This window comes from Hyaena hyaena, unplaced genomic scaffold (assembly GCF_003009895.1).
Source record: "Hyaena hyaena isolate Hyena2069 unplaced genomic scaffold, ASM300989v1 scaffold_752, whole genome shotgun sequence".
NCBI classification, from domain to species: Eukaryota; Metazoa; Chordata; class Mammalia; order Carnivora; family Hyaenidae; genus Hyaena; species Hyaena hyaena.
In genome coordinates, this window is record NW_024081378.1 from 572562 (window position 1) to 594085 (window position 21524).

General features: G+C 39.4%; 1 protein-coding gene and 1 long non-coding RNA gene across 2 annotated transcripts in view; both read right to left on the reverse strand.

Moving 5' to 3' along the window:
* The window catches only part of GABRG3 (gamma-aminobutyric acid type A receptor subunit gamma3), a 729891-nt gene that overhangs the window by 464187 nt on the left and 244180 nt on the right, over positions 1–21524 (reverse strand). The window lies entirely within an intron of this gene.
* Positions 1778–21524, reverse strand: part of LOC120220991 — a 72221-nt gene continuing 52474 nt past the window's right edge. The window contains exon 3 of the long non-coding RNA XR_005525704.1: positions 1778–2282. This is a non-coding gene — a long non-coding RNA (uncharacterized LOC120220991). The remainder of the gene's footprint in view (positions 2283–21524) is intronic.

Consider the following 21524-nt stretch of genomic DNA (forward strand, 5'->3'; position numbering starts at 1 on the left):
TCATTTTGTCTGCTTCTCTGTGTCTACCTGTGTTTAAAAAGTCAGCTGTGTCTTCTCTTAAAAATAGTGATTTTATGAAGAAGTTCTAGAGTGCCCTGCAGTGCAATGTCCCCTCGGCACCAGAACGTGATATTTCAGGAGAGCATCCTGTGTGTTGCTTACATCCTGGTATTGTGTCTGAGCCACTTTTCCCCTCCATGAAGTCATCGGCACTGACTCTCTGCCTATTGTGGGTTGTGCTCACTCTCTGTAGTGTTAACGGGAACCAGCAGGCCAACTCTGGCTGTGCATGCACACCAGGGATCTTGGGAGCAGGGCAGCAGTGTTAGAAAAATGTGCACTGGGCCACTATTTAAATGCTGGATACTCTTTAATTCTGTCGTGGCTAGGGGCTGTGTGCTAGGGCAGCCAGGAGTATGAGGCTGGGCACAAAACCAGATGGTGGTTGGCAGTGTGCATCTGGGTACAGTGTGGAATTTTAGCCCATTGTAGTGGCAGGGTAGCCACTCAGCCTAGGCTGTGTACATGGCAGCTGTGCATAACCCATGATAGCAGCCAAGGTTGAATCGTTCGACAAGGTGAGAGATAGTGCCTATCATCACCAGACTGGGCAGGGGCAGAATAACAAGGCTCCACACGGCATGCATTGGCATCTGGGGGTGCAAGCTAAGAGTAGCTAGGGGAACACAGCTAAGTGTGGCAGAGGTACGTGGCGCTTGACGGCAGCTGTGCACCTGGGAGCTGGGTGCCAACGAAGTTTTAACAATTTTTTTTCCTGAACACAGGACTGAAACCAGAAGACTTGGAGTCCTGAGGAGAACTTGTGGGCTTGGCACACTGGTAGAGAGTTAGGTAGCAAGTGTCTGTGCATCCCTACCTCCAGTAGGAGTCTCTGTTCTTATCTTGGGGGATAGAGGAGGAAAATGGTGCCTGTAGCTCCCTTGTTCACAAAGACATCCCCCTACATGCTCAGAAATCAGTATGAACAGATCTGTCTCCTGTTTGCTCACAGCATTTTGTAAGTAGTCATTTTTATATTGCCTTTCCCACAAAGGCTGCTGTCTCTTTAAAGGTGGCAATCAGCTATCTCTCACCATCCTGGCTCCTTTAGTGCTAAGTCAACTGATCTCCAAAGTATCAGGTTCCAAGTCCCACCTGTTTTACAAACTCACAAACTTCAGTCCTTCTGGTTTTAAAGCCAAACATTATGGGGATTAGTCTTCCATGCAAGCTCCCTGGTGTGAGGACCCATTTCTATGCCCTCTCTTCTGTTCCTCTGACTCCCTTCCTCCTATGGGTAGCCTCCCTATGCCTTTCCGACCTTCCTAAGGTCAGATGTAGCTTCTTCTCTATATTTAGTTGTGGAGTTTTTCTTGCAGTCTTTGAATCACTCTCCAGTTTATTGACTTGGATGTAGATGATATCTAGTTGAAAGTGAGGGATAGGAAAAAGAGCTCCTATCTCTTCCCAAGCTCCTCAAGTTCTGATTTACTTTAAGACTTTTTTCTGAGTTTCAAGCTGCTGGAAACTTAGAAATGTTAATTAGAAACACAGAGAACTACAGTAGACAATACCACTGATGGCATCAAAACATTAGGGTGAAATGATAACAAGCAGACATAAAACATCAGAGAGCTCCACCGTCAGGAGTCCTTGGCAGTGTAGCCAGCACTGCAGCCATGCCAGATGACCTCTTGGGTATCTCAACCAGCCCTCTGTTTAAGGACCGCACAACAACTTACATTTGATGAACTGTCTTTAACACCAAATTGCAAATTACATTTTAGAACGTGGCTGCCAAAAGGGTACAGTTAAATCTATCCTTATAGTTTGAGGACAATGCATATTTATGTTTGCCAGGGGCTTTCTGTGCTTCAGGGCATATGGAGTGTTTTCTTGGATCCCGTAGAAGGCTCTTTGTTGCACCTGGTGAAGAGATGATTGAAGGAAGACAAGGCATGATGGCATGTACAAAACACTACCTGCACATGGTCAGTTTCTGTTAGCCGTGATGACATTAAGGATGCAACATCTGGTCCTCTTGGTGGACAAAAAGAGACCCACGTGACTATGGTCCAGATACAGGCACGTTTGGGCCTGGCATTCCTTACTGGCTTCCTTCCTTCCAGGTCTTTTTCTATCTCGGACGTCCACAATAACAAAAATATATTCCAAGCAGCCTCAGAGATGGCCTGTGGTATTTCTTCAACCCTTTTATTTCTACTTTCTAACAGGAACATGGTTCTTAAGGAGACACTTCAATAGTGGATTTTCTAAGAAATCTAGAGAGACCAGGGTAAAAGAAAACAGGGAATATGTTGCTTGGAACTTGGCCTTCAGGTGTGCTTTGACAAACCATGTTGTCAAGCAAAATATCCACACCAGGACTGTCCCCATACCTCCTCCTTATGTCCCTGAGGGCATTTGCATAGCCTACAGGGAGTGTTCCTTTCTGGGCTATGGGAATGCTACTCCTTCTACTCTGCTGGCACTTGACTTATAAGATTTCAATATTTAAATGTTCAAGCTGAATCATGGTCAACTGTTATTATATGTTCTAACAACAAGTAATGTCAGTAATATTCTCTATTGCACTTACTATTATCAAGGGAAACATAAGAGAGGTATCCCTCATAGTTAGTAATTCACTGCCAGCACAATTCTAAATCAATCTAGATTGTGAGTTTGAAACTGAGCATGCACTAGTGCCTGTATTTGTGTGTATGGGTGTGTGAATGTGATAGAGAGTTAATTCAAATAACTGCAAGTGGCCCAAAGCTGGGAAGAATACTTGGCTGGGAGAAGACAGACAGGGCAATGCGTCATTGAACACTATGGGAACCAGAAATGTAAAAGTCTCCCATGTCAAGAAAATGTATTCCTGAATACTCTTGTTACTAACCTCATTTTCTCTTACCATTGGCAAAATAGGCACTAACTCTGTGGTGTGCAATCAAGGAGAGGAAAGTTCAATACGAATTATAGGTATTTCTGGAGGCTGAGGAAAAAAAAGAGATCCTTTTTTCTGCTTTAGCTACCTGTCAACATTCACTTCAACTCCACCCCCTTCCTAGCAAGGCTCCTGTGGACTTGCTTCTGTGGTCCTCAGAGAGAGTCTGTCTTGCACAGAACTGGTTAGTCCCTGGTAATGTGGGCAAGTCGTCCAGCCCCTAGAAAGGAACCTAGCACATGGTGAAGCCCATGAATGTTTGTAGGATCCTTTTTTCATCCTAAGAATTAGCCCTAAACCAGGTTTCCAGGCTTCAAATATTCTAACTTATTTATATAGACCAAAACTCTCAAGAAGAAGCATTTCTTAGTGTTCAAAAATGCTATGGACTATGGTACACTGCCCTTAGGCTAGTGACCATATGTTTGTTGTTCAGCATGATTGTTCTCTTTCTTTCCCTCTGTATTCCTTCTTCCTTTTCTCTCCTTATTTTTCACACACACACACACACACACACACACACACACACACACACTAGCTGGTTGGATGCTCATTCCATGTAATCCAGCGACATCCTATCTTCAGTTCTGTTGACTGACTTTATGATGCTTTATCGTACAAATATCCTGGGTATTTGTTTCTATTTTTTTAATCTTTAAAAAAATGTTTATTTATTTTGAGAGAGCAAGAGAGAGAGAGAGAGCAGGGGAGGGGGATAGAGAGAGGGAGACACAGAATGTGAACTAGGCTCCAGGTTACGAGCTGTCAGCACAGAGCCCAACATGGGGCTCAAACTCACAAACTGTGAGATCTTGACCTGAGCTGAAGTCAGACATTCAACTGACTGAGCCACCCAGGCATTCTGGGGTATTTGCTTTTCTAACTCTCTTCTTGACCTGTCCACATTTAAGCAATAGTAGCCATGCCTAGCAGCTGCATGTCTAAAAGACAACATACTGCTAGAGACCCAACAGGTACTCAAAAGAGAACAAATTCTTTTTAATCTCTTTTTTAGAAATCAAAGCAGATTTAGTTAGTCAAGAAGCTGACAGAAGCTAAAGACATTGTGCTCTACTTCCCCTCTCCACTTTATATTTGTTTAGATTAGTGGGGATTATTCTAAGGGAGATGTGTAGAGATGGCTGGGTATCTATACAGATTGTGGGAGATGCTGTACTTTATGTTTCATAAACTATGGATGAGCTAAAAAGTTAGAAATAGCTAAAAGGGATAGGGAATATAAGCAACATCAATAAAAAATTTAAAATGAAGTAAATCTCAAAGCCCTAAGTAAAGATTTTTGTGGGGAGTGATGAACATAACTCAGGGGTAGCACACTAGGGCTCTCAGGTCAAGTCTACCTGAAGGATGTTTGTGTAAATAAAGTTTCCTTGGACACAGCCATGTCCACCATTCATATGTGTTTCATGGTTGTTTTCACTATGAGGGCACAGGTGAGCCATGGCAACAGAGACGCTACAGTCCACAAGATCTAAAGCATTTACCATCTGGACTCTTAGAGAAAGACTCTTCTGAGCCCCTCCTCTAGAAGGTAAAAGGGCCTACTCTTTTCTTTCCCATACCAGAATGCAAGATCTTTGAAGGAAGGGTCTGTTTATATTGTGCTTAGGGATGTTTCTTGAGCTAAAGAAAAGATGCCATTTATGAAGTACCTGACATTTGTCAAAAATCCTAAACACTTGATTAACACACTACTTTATGGGAAAAAATGTGTGATTTCTTCATTTTATTTCATGTAAAATTCCAAAAACGGAGAATATATTTTATTTTTTAAATGTTTTTTTTAAAAATTTATTTCTGAGAGAGAGAGACAGAGACAGAGACAGAGAGAGAGACAGACAGACAGACACACAGCATGAGCAGGGGAGGGTCAGAGAAAGAGGGAGACACAGAATCCAAAGACAGGCTCCAGGCTCTGAGCTATCTGTCAGCACAGAGCCTGACGTGGGGCTCGAACCCATGAATGATGAGATCATGACTTGAGCCGAGGTCGGAAACTTAACCAACTGAGCTACCCAGGCGCCCCGGAGAATATATTTTAGAAGTGAAGAGTGATGAGACATTTTTTCTAGTATGGCTCTTAGAATTCAACCTCATAGTATAGCTAGATGATTTATAGTGAGAGGGAAAGCCATACCTGCCCCATGTAAAATTAAGTTTAAATGTAACATGGCACAGCTGCACACACACAGTGCCAGGCAATAAACCTTGCTGAACTGTATCTGCTACAACTTCTTTGTTGTAGGATCACAAAAAAAAGCTGGTAAATATTTATCCTACTTTTTCTTCTGCTTTTTTGTTTGGAAGAGATGGAGGCAATATCCTAGGATAAGGAAGGAAGGAAGGGAGGGAGGGAGGGAGGGAGGAAAGAGAGAGAGACGGAGGAAGGAAGGAAGAGAGAAAGGAAGGAAAGAGAGGGAGGGGAGGAGGGAGGAAGGAAGGGAGAAAGGAAGGAAGGAGATGGAGGGAAGGAGGGAGGGAAGGGAAGGGGGGAGAGGAAGGAGGGAGGGGAAGGGGGAAGAAAGAATAAAGGACAAAAATAAGACAAAACTGTCACAGAAGTTTATGCAGTAAGTATTTCACTTGAGGCTGCAGTGCTTACCCTCCCATTAGGGACACATTTTCTTTCACTCAGGCACCATCAAATGGGAATCCAATTAATCGTAGCATTGAAATATATTGAGAAGTCTTGCTTTGTTGAGGTAAGAAACAAACTCACTTCAAAACAAAAGTTCATTACTTCCAAGGACCAGATTAATACAATGGTTGCCATTCTAACCACACTATCAAAATAAAAAAAATCAAAGCATTCTGTCAACATGTGGTTCTTTTATTCCAATAAGCTTTGGCTCCATCTATTCTTCATCCTTTTTTTTTTTTTTGTGAGACAGCTTCCTCAAAATGCATTTTTGTTGTTTACTTGTATGTGCTCCACTGGACACCAGCCCCAAAAGCAAGTGTGAGCTCCACTGCTCTGGTTCCTAAGGGTGTCACCTGTGAAGGTTTCTCCCACTAGGGCATAAACAGCTGCCACCTCATCCACACTGCTTTGAAGATCAACTAAACATCATTTAAGGAAGTCAATAATTAAAGAAATAGGTGGATGCTTATTTTGCTATGGAGAGTTCCACTGGCACCTCCTCAACAAGCCCTCCTATTAACACCAACTTGTGTTCACATAATGAAACAAAGAAGCAAGTTTCATTGTAAGAGCTGTTCAGGGCAGAAGCAGTTACCAATATGTCAAATTTAGTGGAATGGAATGAAATTTTTTTCTTTTTGGAGTTTCCTATAGAAGAAACTGGAAGAAACCTGAAGGGTCATTCCATCTAATTCTCCTTGCACTCTGTGTTTCCAGTGTTGGAAGGAGTGCCTTTTACCACTTAGTAGCTGTGTGTTCCTGGACTCATTTCACCTCACCAAGCCTCACTTTATGGGACAGCAGTAATATTAAATCCAGCAACAACCAGAGCTGCAGAAGTCATTGAGCGCTTACTATGCTCAATACCTCAAACTTGAAGCTGTCATGCATCACCTCCTTTAAACTTCACAACAACCTGAGACTATGGCCCATAGTTCAAAGATGCAGAACTATGATCCACATGGTCAAGGACCATGGTAGTATGGTTGAGAGGGGATATTCACCTAAGACCTACTCCTCCAGGGCCAAGTGAAAGAAGTCATCCAGAGAAAGAAAAATACCATATATCTCACTTATACATGGAATCAGAAAAACAAAACACTGAACTCATAGATATAGACAACAGGTTGATGGTTGCCAGGAACAAGTTGTCATGGGGAGAAGGGGTTGGGAAATGAGTGAGGGTGGCCAAAGGTACAAACTTCCAGTTGTAACATTAATAAGTTCTGAAGATGTAATTTATAAACATTGTGACTATAGTTAAGAATAACTGTAACATTAACTATTGTTAATAGTATATTGTGTATTTGAAAGAGGCTAAAAGAATAGATCTTATAAGTTCTCATCACAAGAAAAGAATTGTAACCATACGAGGTAGCCAGTTTGCAATATAAACACATAAATTATTATGTTATGTACGCCTCAAACTAATACAATGCTATATATCAATTACATCTCAGTAAAACTGGCGGAACATATACTTTGAGAATTTTTAATGCCCAAAACCATTTCAATCCAGCTTCAAAACAGCACTTTTGTTAATTAAATGCACAGTGTTGGATAAAATCAGGGAGTGGGGATCAAAACTGCCTACTCTCAGTGCAGCTCCCTCTGCTTAGCTGTACAGCCTTGGACACACTATTCCATCAGTCAGTTCTCACTTTCCTCAACTTGATGCCAGGAATGAAATGCCAGCTGAAAGCCAAGCATAATATTTTGCTTTGTTTATCTTTCCAATCTTTCTGTAACTATATGGTGGGGGTGGGGGATAAAGACAACTTTTTTATATTCTTATCATTGAGAAATTCAGCAATATGATAACATATCTATTAGAAAGAAATGAAGCATGTTTGTCATCCATTTAAAACTCCAGCTGATCATTTCACTGCTTGTCAGGAGGAAAAAATTGAAAACAAACAAACTAACTTGTCATCTGTAAAATAATATTTCACAAAGTAGAAATCAAGGATTTAAAGAAATCCATCACCTAAAGCTCTTATCTCAAAAATGAACTGATCATTCTTTAGTTGAAAACTAAAAAATCATAAAAGCTGAAGTTTTATTTTCTTCTTATTTTTTTGCTCTGCTTAGCTTTGCGTCACCCTAAGACTATGTCATAACGTGCCATAGGATTTTATTTTGTGGGTTTCCTGTAAACATTAGTTGCCCATTAGCGGACTGAACCAGCAGCAGCTCATTTCAGCCAAGTGGACACCCTGCTTGTTGGACCACTGAGCCCACACGCTGCCTGCCCCACAGCAGGACCACTCTTGATTTGCAGTAGTTGCAAATCCAGCTGTGCACAGCTGGGTGTCTGGTGGGGCTACCAGACTTCAGCACAAATCCCTTTTATTGATGGCTGTGTGGATAGCTCTTTCCTGTCTATATTGGCCTCTCAGCTAAGCATCCTCCTCAGGCCATCTCATTCAAATCTTAGCTCCATGCTGGGAAGCAGGAATCCTTACCTACATTGTATAAATCAGTAGTGGAAGCCCAGGGGTGCCCAGGCATCAGGTCACACTGATTCAAAGCATGATATCTGATTCCTGAGTACATCCTCTTTAACATCATTTATGAAAAACAATAAAAACCAGTAAAACTGTATGATTCATGGATTTGACTACCCAAAGCCTTGAGTATTTGAGAAAAACTTCTCAGGTCCATGACATTTTACTATTTGTAATTTTGAATAAATGTACATTTTAATAATAAACCTAACAAGACTAGTTTGTAGGAGCAAATTACTTAGGTCCAGATACCAGTGTGCATTCCAGCACAGAGCTTGCAGTGTAAAAATCAGCCAGAGAAACTATAGAAAGTACTTGCGGTGAGGGACCATCCCCAGGGCTGATTTGCAAGAGTGCCTCAGAATCTGCAATTTTACTAGCTTATCCAAGTAATTCTAATATCTGTGTCAACAATGAATTATCTTTCTTTCTACTTACTACTAACTCTCATTAGGAATCACATATATTTTTTCGGTTATGTTCAGCTGTATACTATAGTGGAAATCCTATGCATTTGGTAAATTCAGGAATTCACTGTATTTTCTTGTGTGCAGAAATAGATGGGAAACATTGTTAAGTATATGGAATATATGGCATAAAAAGTCCAGAAATATCTTAAGTAGGTCCTTATGATCTGAATATGATCAGAATCTGTCCTTTTTGAGTTCTGGAGTCTTTGGTTTGCTGTTGCTTAGTCAGCATTTTGGGAATGCTTACACATAAAAACCACTCAATAAATACATGTAAGTGAATGGATAATCATTTATTGATGATATATTACATAACAGAAAAAGGAACAAATGTCTCCAGAAAGATGTGGCTAGGATGCATATGTGTGGTCAGATGGCTTTGTGTATATATGAGAGCACATTATCACAGAACAAATAGAATTAGCAATTTATTCAGATGGAAATCATGGAATCTGTTTTTGGCCCTAACCTCTGTCTGATTCTTTCAGTGTAATGGCTTTGAGTGGACACACATCTGTAATATAGTTTTCCTTATTTGTTGCATGACCAGCTATTTGTATTAGGATATATCTGTTAACAAACCCAGTCCCATGTGTGAGTCTAGATAAGACTTCTTAACAAACAGGGTGTATATTGGCAAGAAGATTGTTTTCAGTTTTTCCCTCTTTGATGGATAAAGTCTAGAATGAAGGACTCTGGGGATTTGGCATAGGGCAGCATGAGTATATTGACTTAGACTCCCCACCACCAACACTCCCTAAATTGCCTGCATGAGATGAGCTGCTCTCAGTGCCTGTCAATGACACAGGATTAGAGCTTAAAAGCAACTTTTAACAAACCATTCCTCTTCCAGGTGTCTGGCTGCAATGTCTCCATCCTGAAATCTTAGAGATAAATAGATTTGATAGTGAGATATGAAAAAAATTATTGAATTCTGGCCCTTTATCTCTTCAGGTCCTTACTGCCCTTTTCCATGTCATGAAGGTTGAAAATGGGGCTCTTGTAAGCAGAGTCAGTGCAATCTAGCAGCTAAAAGTAACACCTGATATGAGAGAGGAATTTCCATCCCTGCTATGGACTGTGTCTGTTTCCCCAAATTCATATGCTGAATCTCTAATGTCCCAAGAAATAAAGGTTACTTAGAAATAAAGTTTTTATGGAAGTAATTAAATCTAAGTGAGATCATAAGTGTGGGACCCCAATGAGCTAAGATTAGTGCCCTTATCTCTGCTATGTGAGGACATGTAGAGGAAGCTGCTATCTGCAAGGCAGAAAGGGAGGTCCTACAAAAAAACAAATTGGCTGGCACCTTGAATTTGGGCTTTCCAGCCTCCAGAACTGTGAGAAACAAATTTATGTTGTTTAAGTAATCCAGTCCATGGTATTTTGTTAGTGTAGCCTGAGAAAACTGAAAAAAACTCTAAAATCTAAACCAAAACAATTTTGTGTATCAGGTTGATCAGTCCAAATCTCAAGCCCTAACTAGATATTAGAGAATTTTCAGAGGGCATAATGGATACATATGCTAACAGTGACAAAATGTGGATGGTAAGAGAATTAGTCAATGGGTTTGGAGCCAGGGAGGGTGAAGGAGGAAATAAAAGAACAATGAAAAAAATAGAGCTGGTGGTGGTAGTGTGTTTTAATCACCTCTAGAACTGACCCCGCTTGAACACATATATGCAAGCATTCACAGACACACAGTATAGGTTCACCTTAGAAATAGGATACAAATTGGATGAAGATAATGGGGTAAATGATGATGTGGTTGGAGTCCTGCATTGAGTTTGACAGTATGAAAGAAGCCAGGGTTGACTAAGGGAAGTGGGGTGATAAGTGGATCAGGAAAAGGGGAGTGCAAGCTACTGTATAAGAGAGTTTAGTACATTACCAGAGGAGCAATGGGCCACTTGAGTAACTGTCACTAAGTGATCTGGAAGAAATTTACAGTTGCTATTTCATTCAGTGTCTTTTTAATTTTCTGTTTTTTGTTTGTCCACTCAGGTCAATTGTTTGTTTGTTCTCAGTTGCTGCCATTAGGTGTAAATCTGCTCAGTCTGTTTGTTTAGAAAAACTAACAGTTCCCATACCTTTACTTAGATAGTACTAAGTTGAAAGAAAGAGTGTGGTGGTCATTTTCAATTTATCTCTATAGCCCCTAGGTACCAATTAACATCTTCATGAGCTCTGTGACATGAAGATGAAGGACACTGATCCCAATGTTTCCTGAGGAGAGCCAAGAACCCAGGAATGTTCCACCAGGCAGTCTACCAGTGTGCAACATGCATTGTGATACAGAATCATGCTGACAACTCAGCATTACCTTTACTTATATCTAAATGGTGATTAACTTACTGTGACCTCAGAGACCAATTTGGCAAGAGAAATAAAAAACAGAAGAGTTGTTTTGAGGCATATCACGATGAAGGAGGAAGTACTCCCCTCTCCCACCTTACATCATTAGACTGTTTCCTTTTCCATGCACTTTGTGCTTCTTCTGGCCTCCACATACTGTGGTCTTTGAAATTCAACCCATGAAAAAATAAGGAACAGATGACAAACAAATAAGGACTCAATCTAAACTTTTGAAAACAGGAGATAAATGGGTTCCTGACCAGGCAATAGAACCCTAGGGTACTGTATTTCTTTGTATTCTGGGAAGGAGTGAATTTAAACATTTTCAAACTGGAAACTGCTCACTTGGGTAGTTCTTGATTAAAGTTTTCATACTATAGCAGAGGAGAAAATGATAAATTTTTTGGAGTCAGACTAAGCACAAAGCCATCAGGATTTCATCACAAAAAATCAGAGGAATTTGTTATGCAAAGAAGTTAGTAGACCAAAAATAAGTGATTACAAAACTAGAGGCACAATTATTAACAAAAATGGAGAAAAGCACAATGCACCTTGTTTTGAATGTGGCTAATGATTTTTTTTTTAATCTTGGACACATATAATGAATGCATAGTGACACCGCATTGCATGGGGCATCGGACAATGCATGCAAAACTGCTGTATCCAGCTCTTGGAGGAAAGACTGACAATTCTGCTTTCCTTGATTGCTAAATTGGACATGTTTCACAATGGCAAATCGTGGCACTTTATTGATGATATTATTTTCATTTAAAATAAGTATTATTTCTGATTCTGGCATTGATTTGAATTTCTAAAGAGTTATTTCACAATTTCTGACTTCTAGGCTTGTATGAGTTGTGGTTTTTAAACAAGAGCAGATATTAACTGAGCCAATAATATTCATCATCGCTGTTTGAGAATCTATGAAACGCCCCACATAATTTTCCATGGTTTATTTAAGCTAGTACTCTTGGCAGCCCTGCAAAACTTTAAAAAGGGATTGAAATGCATATTGAAGCAGTTAAGGAATGTCCCTCTGCTTAATGAACCATAGAAATGAGACACATGGAGGTAGGTGTGACACACACAAGCCAGACCGCCAACTCTTCCATACAATATTCCATCAATCCAAGAGTCATAATTTGGGCATTGCTACTGATGCTCTTTGTTGTTTTACTTAAAATCAGACATTGAGTTCAGGATCTCATTCCCAGAATTTTCCAAGTTCTCCTTCCAGTGAAAAGTACACAACGTAACTCCACATAACTGAGATGGACATTCTCAATTCCTTTACCTCCCTGCCATGCAAGTTGTCAGACTTGGATTATCTAGGCATCACTCAGGGGAAATTTTTCTGACTTTTTAAGGCAGAGGTAATCACTAGCTTTAAAACAATTAAACATAGGAGCCATTAGATTGGTGGCTCTAATGCCTTGGTAGCCTGTGTAAGCAAACTGAAACCTAAGCCAGAATCAATTTCTATAAATGCATTGGTATTGCAGAAAATGAAATTTAAGAACAAGCAACCATAAACAGCCAACTAAGCCTTCTCAAATAAGGAAACTGCTTAAGCTATACCTAAGTGAATCATTTATTTGCTTTGCTTCTATGTCTGCTCCTTAAAAGCTTTGCCCCCATCTCCTGTCAGTGGGGCAATCCTAACCACTTCTGGGTAGGCACTGCCTCACTCAAATTTATGTTTGTTCAAATAAACTTGGAAAATATTAACATGCCTCAATTTAACTTTTAATGCTAGAAATGAACTGCAATTGTTTAAAGTAACAATGAAACCATTCTTAGTATAAAGATCATTTGCTCTTTTAGCCATAGTTCCTCATAACTTTATTACTACTCATTATGTTCTGTTATGAAGATTTACCAACACCCTTGTCTCCTTGAAAGCAGAAACATTACGTGTAAGGTCTTTGGCATAACTAGCATGATTTTGGACAACACTAGGCTATGCAGTAAACATTAGTGCATAAATAAGTGGTTAAATAATGATTATTATTTACTTTCTTAAGCTCAGAGTAGCTTTTGGGTGCTAACAATCACACTCATTCCGTAGCTGTGTTCCTTAGGATTGAACTGTTAAAATATAGATATAAAAAGGTTGGGTTAACTTAACTTAGGGAATGCAGACTGCTAGACTTTCTTCAAGAAATTCATTATTATATGGATTGTTTTTATATGTATATATATTACATTAGCATACTGAAGACTGCTTTGAACTCCTAAAAAAAAAAAAAGGAAAAGATTTTCACTATCTTATACACTTGAAAATAACATACCATTGTGTGTGAATAATTATTAAAAAATAGGTTTAATTTTTACTTAGGAGAGTAAGTCAAGGTACAGAATGTATTTTTTGCTTGTTTATTGTCAGTTTTCAACATTTCTATTTACACAGGCCAAAAATAAGTTTCCCTAATATGAGTTTTGTGCTCCAAACCTATTTTTGTAAAGCTCCAAGCCCTTTTAATGCAAGGTTGCTAAGAGATATTCTCTAAGCTTTTTTTTTTTTTGTGCATGATTTGCCCCAGACCTGCTGCTCCATGCCATTCTGATGGGCAGCTCAGCAGGTGTGCTTAAGAGGAAGGGACAATTGTTCTTTTCTTTCTTTGTAACCAGAGTTACAGGTGAACTAGAAATGTTTAAAGCAACAACTGAACTATTCTTAGCACAAAGGTCAGGATGCATTGTGAGGGAAAGAGAATAAAGGCATCCCTTATTCAGGACAATTCTGAGGGATGTCTGACTCACCAAGGGTCCATTTTCCATGCTCCTTGGCATTTGGTTTGTTTTATCTTCTCCATTGGGAACATGTCTGCAATGTCTCCATAAGAGGCATACATCTAGGTTATGAGTAATTATATACTGATTTTAATTTAAATTTTATTGGGCAGTGGAATCACAGTATCTACATGGTTTTTGGATTTCCCCAATTCCCAATGTAACCCAAACAGATTAATGGAGTTAGCTTATGGAAAACTCATGGATAAGATCTTTGAAACAAAAACCAAAAAGTATCAGGGAATTCCCTGAGACCTAAAATACTGGTGGAGGCCACACTGCTAGGAAGGGTTATCATGAAGGTATTGGGGCCATGGATGATGCAAGGGAGTACCTGAGGCTGCCTGCAAGCCCCCATCCCACCGAAAGGAGGATTTCACCCCTGGTAGAAAGCAGGCCAATGGGTTAGCAAATGATCATAAAACCTGAAGTCATTGTAGGCCCCAAGGTGTAGGTAAGTGCAGAAAGTATAGCTAGCAGAGGGACTGATGGATCACACAGCATCAGGGAGCTCTGTCATGGTTACAAACACTGGGAAAGTTGCAAAAGCAGGATGTGCTTTGAGAATGGCACATGCCTTGAGCCAGGAAACACAAAGTTCCCCTGGGGTGGAAGGGGTACAGAAGAAGTGGAACCCAGAATGGTGAATGAAGAGCAAAACCCACTATCCCCAGGGAAAGGCCTGGTGGAAGGCCAGCAAAGGTGAGTCTAACCCTTCGTCTTGACTGCTATCTTTAAACACTATGTACTTCCTAACTCTGAACCAAAGAAGGCTCCAGAAACTGTGACAACCTAATAATGGCAATGCCTACCTATAGCATACCTATAGGTGCCTGATGGTGTTTTCTAAATGCCATACCCCACTGAATGGGGGCAGAGGTCCAGAGAGGGATAACTGATTCCAGGTTTTGGGGGAAAATATAAAAAGAGATTCTGGGACAGTCTGAGGAATGACATGTCAAAAGCCACAGAAGCCAACTTATATAGCCTTCCATTCACCAGGGATAGGTATGTGTGAGAAACAAAAAGTAATCATTGTAATTGATTGAAATGCGCTGGATATATAAGGACGTGAAAGTTTATAATGATTTTTAACAGAGTGCAAGGGTGGGAAGATATGGGAAAGAGGAATAAGAAGGGGAGTTGGGAAGGAGGAAGAAAGAAAAAAAAAGAGAGAAAGAAAGAGTGAAAAGGAAAAAGGGAGAGAAAGAGGGAGTAGGAGGAGCTGGAGAGGAGAGAGAGAACAGTCAGTGGGGGACACTGGAGATAGGGAACGATCTCTGCATTTATCCCCCATTTCCTACACAGTAGTCTTTCTGGGTAAGCAAACAGCTCTAACTGATGAGGGAAAGTAGTTTTGTCCTAAGAAACTCTGGCTACTAAAAATGAAAGAGAAGGCACCTGATGTGATACAATACATGTGATGCAGAAAAGGTGGCTAAGAGAGCAAACTAAATGGCACCATGAGAAAGAAAATGGCCAAATCTCTTCAGTAAATCAATGTGAGTTAGGAAAAATGAAGGATTCAATAAAAATCTGCTTTTTGCTCCTTTTCCTACTTCAGTTCCTTATAGGACCTGCACCTTCACTCCAATTAACACTTTGTTCTAACCAGTTCCTGAATGCCTAAGAGGACATGGACACCAGACCACTGTCCTCAGGAAAAAAACCCAGACCCCAAATAAAGACAAGACTCTCTCCTTTTCTTTCTGAGTCTCCCTGGACACCCTGTATCTGTACTCCCTCTATGTCTTCAAAAAACCCTGCTTTCACCGACTGCTGGCTCGACTTTGGTCTCTATTCTGCACACAGCCAGGGTCCTCTTGGCTGGTCCTGTGGGACCCCATCTGGGTCCTCTGACCTGGCCTATTGATATCAAAAGCTATGGAAAGCAAGCAGAGAGAGGTTCTTCTGGGGATAAAGGACACTCAACAGACACAATACTTTCAAATGTTGGCAGGGGACAGTCTGATATTGCTTTAAACAAAGCAGCCACACAAATACATTTGAATGTGGACTGGGCATTACATACAGGATGCCAGAGAAGTACTGGAAATTTTGTTGGTAGCATAATAGCATTGTTATTAGGTTTTAAAAGTTCATATTTTTTAAGCAATGAATTCTCAAGTACATAGGGACAAAATGATTAGAAACCTGGGTTTGAAATTAAAACATTTCATTGTAAAAATACCAAAAAATGTGGGGAAATATTCACGGTTATTGAATAGAGTGGTGGGCATACAGAGTTTCATTATACTATTTTCTCTGGTTTTGCATGCATTTAAACATTTCAAAATAAAATTTTCTTACAAATATTATTGTGAGGGAAAATCCCTAAAATAGATATTTTTAAAATAACTAACTACAAATAAAAGATATAGTCTTTAGTCTTTGGAGCAAGCTTGCTCCACACTTCAGAATTTCCACACTAGGTTCTCACCCCACTCCCTGCTCCTCTACCATCCCCCTTCTCATAAAACCACACCAACCATATTCAGATGGGTTGGAATTGCTAGCCAAAGGAGCAGACATAACGGGCAAATGCGTTTTGGTTATCTTCTCAGCACTGCTAGAACTCAGACAATCCCCTGCTGAACTGCTAATGGGACCCTAACTGCATACAACATTTCCTTACATCAATAAAGAGAATCACATCCAGAACATTTTGAAATTAAGTAGGTAGTTAAAATGCAACATGAATAAAGCCCTGACATATCAACTTTAGAGCTAGCAAATGATTATAGACTTTTAGAATGCCGCATTATGTGCCTCTGTCACAAGAGATGAGTCTATCTGTTTGATGGGGTGTTGTTCTTCTAATATGGGAGTGAGGCTTGCAAGCAGAAAGAGCATTTCTCTAGGTGCATTCACACATGGATGAGTGAAATTCAGGTCACCCAGATGACGACGGTATACAACTTATTGCTGGAAATCTGACCGCCCTAGTCCCACAGAGTAGCTGGAAAACTTTCCCGGTATTCCCAGACCACCAGTTGATCTTGAGATCACAGTTTTCCTAATAGCAATGAGACCATGTTTTCCAGGTACAGAGATCTGGATTATGAGGCTCTCTGTGGACCAGAGGCCCTTCTCTGAACGTCTGAATGACATGGAAATCCCTGGTTCTCTGGAGAGGGAGTAAGGTGCATGCCTAGTAATGACTGAGGTTAAACTGGGTAATGAGGCTTGCAGTCATATTTAATTTGACTAAAAATTATTCAAGGGACATTTCTGGCTCACAGAGGCTTGGAGCTGCAGGTGCATACCTGCTGCATTCATTAAATAAATGAGGTAGCACTGCAGAAGTCTGATCCAGGTCTGCTCATCTTGCTGTACCTCAGAGCGAGAGAATACAGAGAAGATCCTCTGGAAGTGGTAACAAAAGTGTTAAGAGAGGAGTTCAAACACAAATGTGCAGGACAGTGACTTGTCTAAGTCATACATGTCATCACTCTGAGCCAATGGGTTTCAAAGAAAGAAAAGGGAGTGAAAGTCAGTGTGGAACCAAGCATTGGCAATCCCCAGAGAAACTCCACATCCAGGAAAGCCATCATCCTGAGAACTAAAGATCTAGTATTTCACAGGGGCAACTCCATGTACTGGGGGAAGCTTCACTTGTCAGCACCAACACTAGACAGAAACAGATAAGAAATATGCCAGGTGGCAAGAGAAGGAAACATTTTCCCTCCCTTGTCCCCTCCCTCTTCCTCTCTCCCTTTATCTTGTTCTCCATATACTACACACACACACACACACACACACACACACACACACACACAATTTGGGGAAAAAAAGCAATGGGATGTCAGGTACTTTGGGGGCAATTCTACCAGGAATAATGACTCAGTAGGAACATTTATATGCAACACTCTTCCTTATTTTTTGCTGTTACATTGGTGGGCCAAGTGAAAGAAAAAAAAGTATTTAATATTAAAAGACATCATTAATTAAAGTGAAGGGATTTCATGATTTAAGATTGATGTAGAATCTCAATTTGGGAGCATTGATTCTAAAATATTGGTATTTTATCTGTCCTACCAAAGTATGGATGATACTTTTAGGAGAAATGTTTGATGAGATGGATCTAACATACAACCCACTCAACCTACTACTGAGCAGTGTAACCCATCCTTCTATGCTCTGAGACATTGGGTCTCACTTTCTATCACTTCCTTGTCACCCCAGCACCAGACCATGACCAGATCTTACTTTTCTGTCACCTGCCCTGGTGAAGTCTGAGTCAGCTACAGAGCAAGAGCTAAAAAGCCCAATCTGGAAGGGACAGACTTGAAAGTAGTAATTATGTATTTTCAATTTGAAAACTGCTTGAGTGGAGAGATTCAAAATCTATTTGGGGAATGCATAAATAATATACTGATAATTGGCACATATTTTACATCAGCTTTCCCATTTTAAGCACTCATTTAAAACAACTGGCAAAAAATGCTAACAAAATAAAATGAGACTTTACTTCTTGCACACATCTTATTTGTCACATTCTTTATATGATTCTACTGTCATGATTTCAAAATAATCAAAAGAGCACTAATACTGCCATTGAAAAAATGGATATATTTGGTTACTAATTGGAGTATTTGGTCCATTTACATTTGATATGATTATTTGGTATGTTTCTGTTTGTGTTCCATCCTGTTATCTATTCTTTATCTGTTCTATCTATGCTTTGTTCCCCATAATCCGTTTCTGTCTTCTTTTGGATCAACTAGGTATTTTTTAGTATTCTACTGTATATTCTTTATTTATTTTTAAGACATATCTCTTTGTGGGTTTTTTTTATGCATCTTTTTTTTTTCTTTAAAGAGAGAGAAAGAGAATGAGCAGAGGAGAGAGGCAGAGAGAGAGAATGTTAAGCAGACTCTGCACTGAGCTTGATTTCATGACCAGGAGATCATGACCTAAGTCAAAACCAAGAGTAGGATGCTCAACTGAGCCAAATATATATAAAATATATTTACATTTATTTTAAATAATAATTTACTTGTATATATTTATAATTATTTCAAAATTAAAAGTTTAAAAATTTTATGAGAGAACTACAAATGTGTTGCTGCCCCAATGATTTTGAAGTTACCTGTTATAGCTTGAAAATTCATGAAAAATCAGCTGTTTATTGTATAACACATAATAATTCCTTTAATATAAACTGATGTTTTAGATAACTTACATTAGAAGCACATGGAAGCCCTATGCCAACCCTGGGGTTTTCTGCCCTTTCAGCCACACTTTGGTATCCTCCAGTCTGAGGAGGTTTAGCCTTAGCCACCTGAGGCTGGTCTCTGCCACCTCTCAGTCTTGTGCTCCCCAAATAACAATCTTTCTAAACCTCAGTTTCCTCATATGAAAAATATGAGCAAAAATTGTATTTGAAGGGTCATTGTCATTTACTATATGTAATTATTATATGTGAATTATGTAATTATATAAAAACATATACTTTAACGCTGAATAAAATAATAGTGGCAGGTGCTCCCTTAAAAAAAAATGAAGGGTCCTTCTCTGCCTGACTTATTTCGCTCAGCATAACACGTATAGGAGGATTAGGAGGAACTTGACGGAGGGACAAGGGGGAGAAGAAGGGCGGAAATGGTGGGGGAAAGGGAGAGAGGCAAACCATGAGAGACTCTTGAATGCTGACAGAAACTGAGGACTGATGGATGTGTGGGGGAGGGGAGGATGGGCATGGAGGAGGACACTTCTGGGGATGAGCACTGAGTGTTATGTGGAAACTAATTTGACAATAAACTATTTGTAAAAAAAAATGGATAAATAAATTAAAAAATAAAAATGAAAAAAAAATGAAGGGTCATTGTCAGAGTTGGAGATGATAAATATAGCATGTATGAAAGATTCTGACATCCAATAGGGCACACATGTTGTAACTACGCATTAAGTAGATTCACCATAGGTATGCATGTGTAATACTTATTTTTTAATCATACACAAATTTACATGAAGTCACCTGTTTAACCAAAAACATTGTTTTCAGGGTAAAATATATTTTTCTATTCTTCCAAAAATGAAAATCACTAATCAGAGAGGGGAATAAAACAATTCAAGGATCACAGAGAAGAGTAAGAAACGATTATGAATTAAGTTTTTTAAAGAGACATGAACATCCTCTTTGATATATAAAACATTTACAATAATATTCAAATTTATATATTCAGAATTGAGAACAATAGGGGTAGAGAGGTAAAAAATAGGTAAGGAAAGAAAAGCTAAAGATGCCCTCAGAGATGAAAAGAGTTTCCAAAAGAAAATTAAAAATGATAATAGAAATAACTGTGCAATAAAAGAAAAGGAATGGGACAGATGAGGTGTAACCACACAGTAAAATAGTAGAGATAAAGAGGAATTATTAGATCCTAAGGAGATTCTAAAATTTTGAAATGCGATCGTCACAGGGTGTCTTCCTCTGGACAAAGCTTCCTCAGAAGCTTTCAACTTGCCTTATTGCTCTCTGAAATTCCCAGTAAGCTCTCCCATCATTTTTCATGGCTTTTCACGTATTTTCTGAAAGATAACAGAGGATCCACCTAGTAGGAGAGTGATCATAAGGTAAAAAATGTTCTCTAGTCTCCAACAGTAAACCGAGCAATATCACACACAAAAGAATGAAATAAAGTCAAAATCCAGAATATCACCATCCCTGATTAAATTCCAGCCTTGGAAATAGCTGAAAGAATTACCTGTCTCTAACCAGTGACTGGGTAAAATGATAAGAAAAATGATGACAACACCGATGACAGCAACAATATCATTTATTGAATATTTACTGCACACTAACTCTGTCAGGGACATTATGCATCATGTCTTGTTTAATTATTATTTATTGTAAAATATTAAGAATTAACATTTATTGAGAGCCAAATAAGTTTGAGCATGTTGCTTTAGTTATGTGCATTATTTCGTTGATCCTTACACTTTCACATGAAAAAAGTGGAGAGTAGTCAAGTGCCTTGCTCATATTCATTTAATAGAAAGTGATAGTAGTGTGCTCCAATTCAACTTTCTTAGGCCATTGTCAGGATTCCATTTATTCAATCATTCCTTTTTAACTATTTACAAGGCATTATGTGGGATGTGGTAGTTGGCTTTCTATAACTACCTGTAAGTAACTTTCCTTGGGTCATAGAGCCAGTAGAGGGCGGAGCTAAGTCCCAAACCCAGGTCTGTCTGACTGCAAAACCTTGTTCTTTTTCTCTTCTTCTTAATGAGATAACTGAGAGTCACCGGAGTTAAGTTATAGTATGCAAATTAACATGTCACTCTCCTAAAAGAGGCAACCGCATGCATTTATATAGCGAGCATTTATCATATTTTGGGCCCCGTTGTTGGAATTCGCAGCCACACTTTACAATCCTACTGTTATCTTGTAATAGATATTTCCATTCTCTAATAAAGAAAATGAATTTTGAGGAGGTGTGTGGCCTGAGAGTCTGAACCCAAACTCTTTGTTGCCTCCTTGTTAGGCTTTTCTAGCACAGTTTGGCCTTCTGGATAGAGGCAATAAACAAAGTTGACCAGTAGAATGAATCAAATCATGAACTTCAGTCTGACACTGTAGAAATGCAAAGTGGATGAAAGAATGAAGATGTCCATGTATATTTAACACACTTTGGCCAAGAAGGGGCAAAAAAGTAAGGCTTGATTCCACAGGAAGTGAAGAATATTTGAAAGCTTTTGCAAAGGAAAATAGCAGATAAAATCTGTGCTTCATCAAACTGGACCTGCAGCAACATATGGGAAGAGAAGCACGAGGTAGG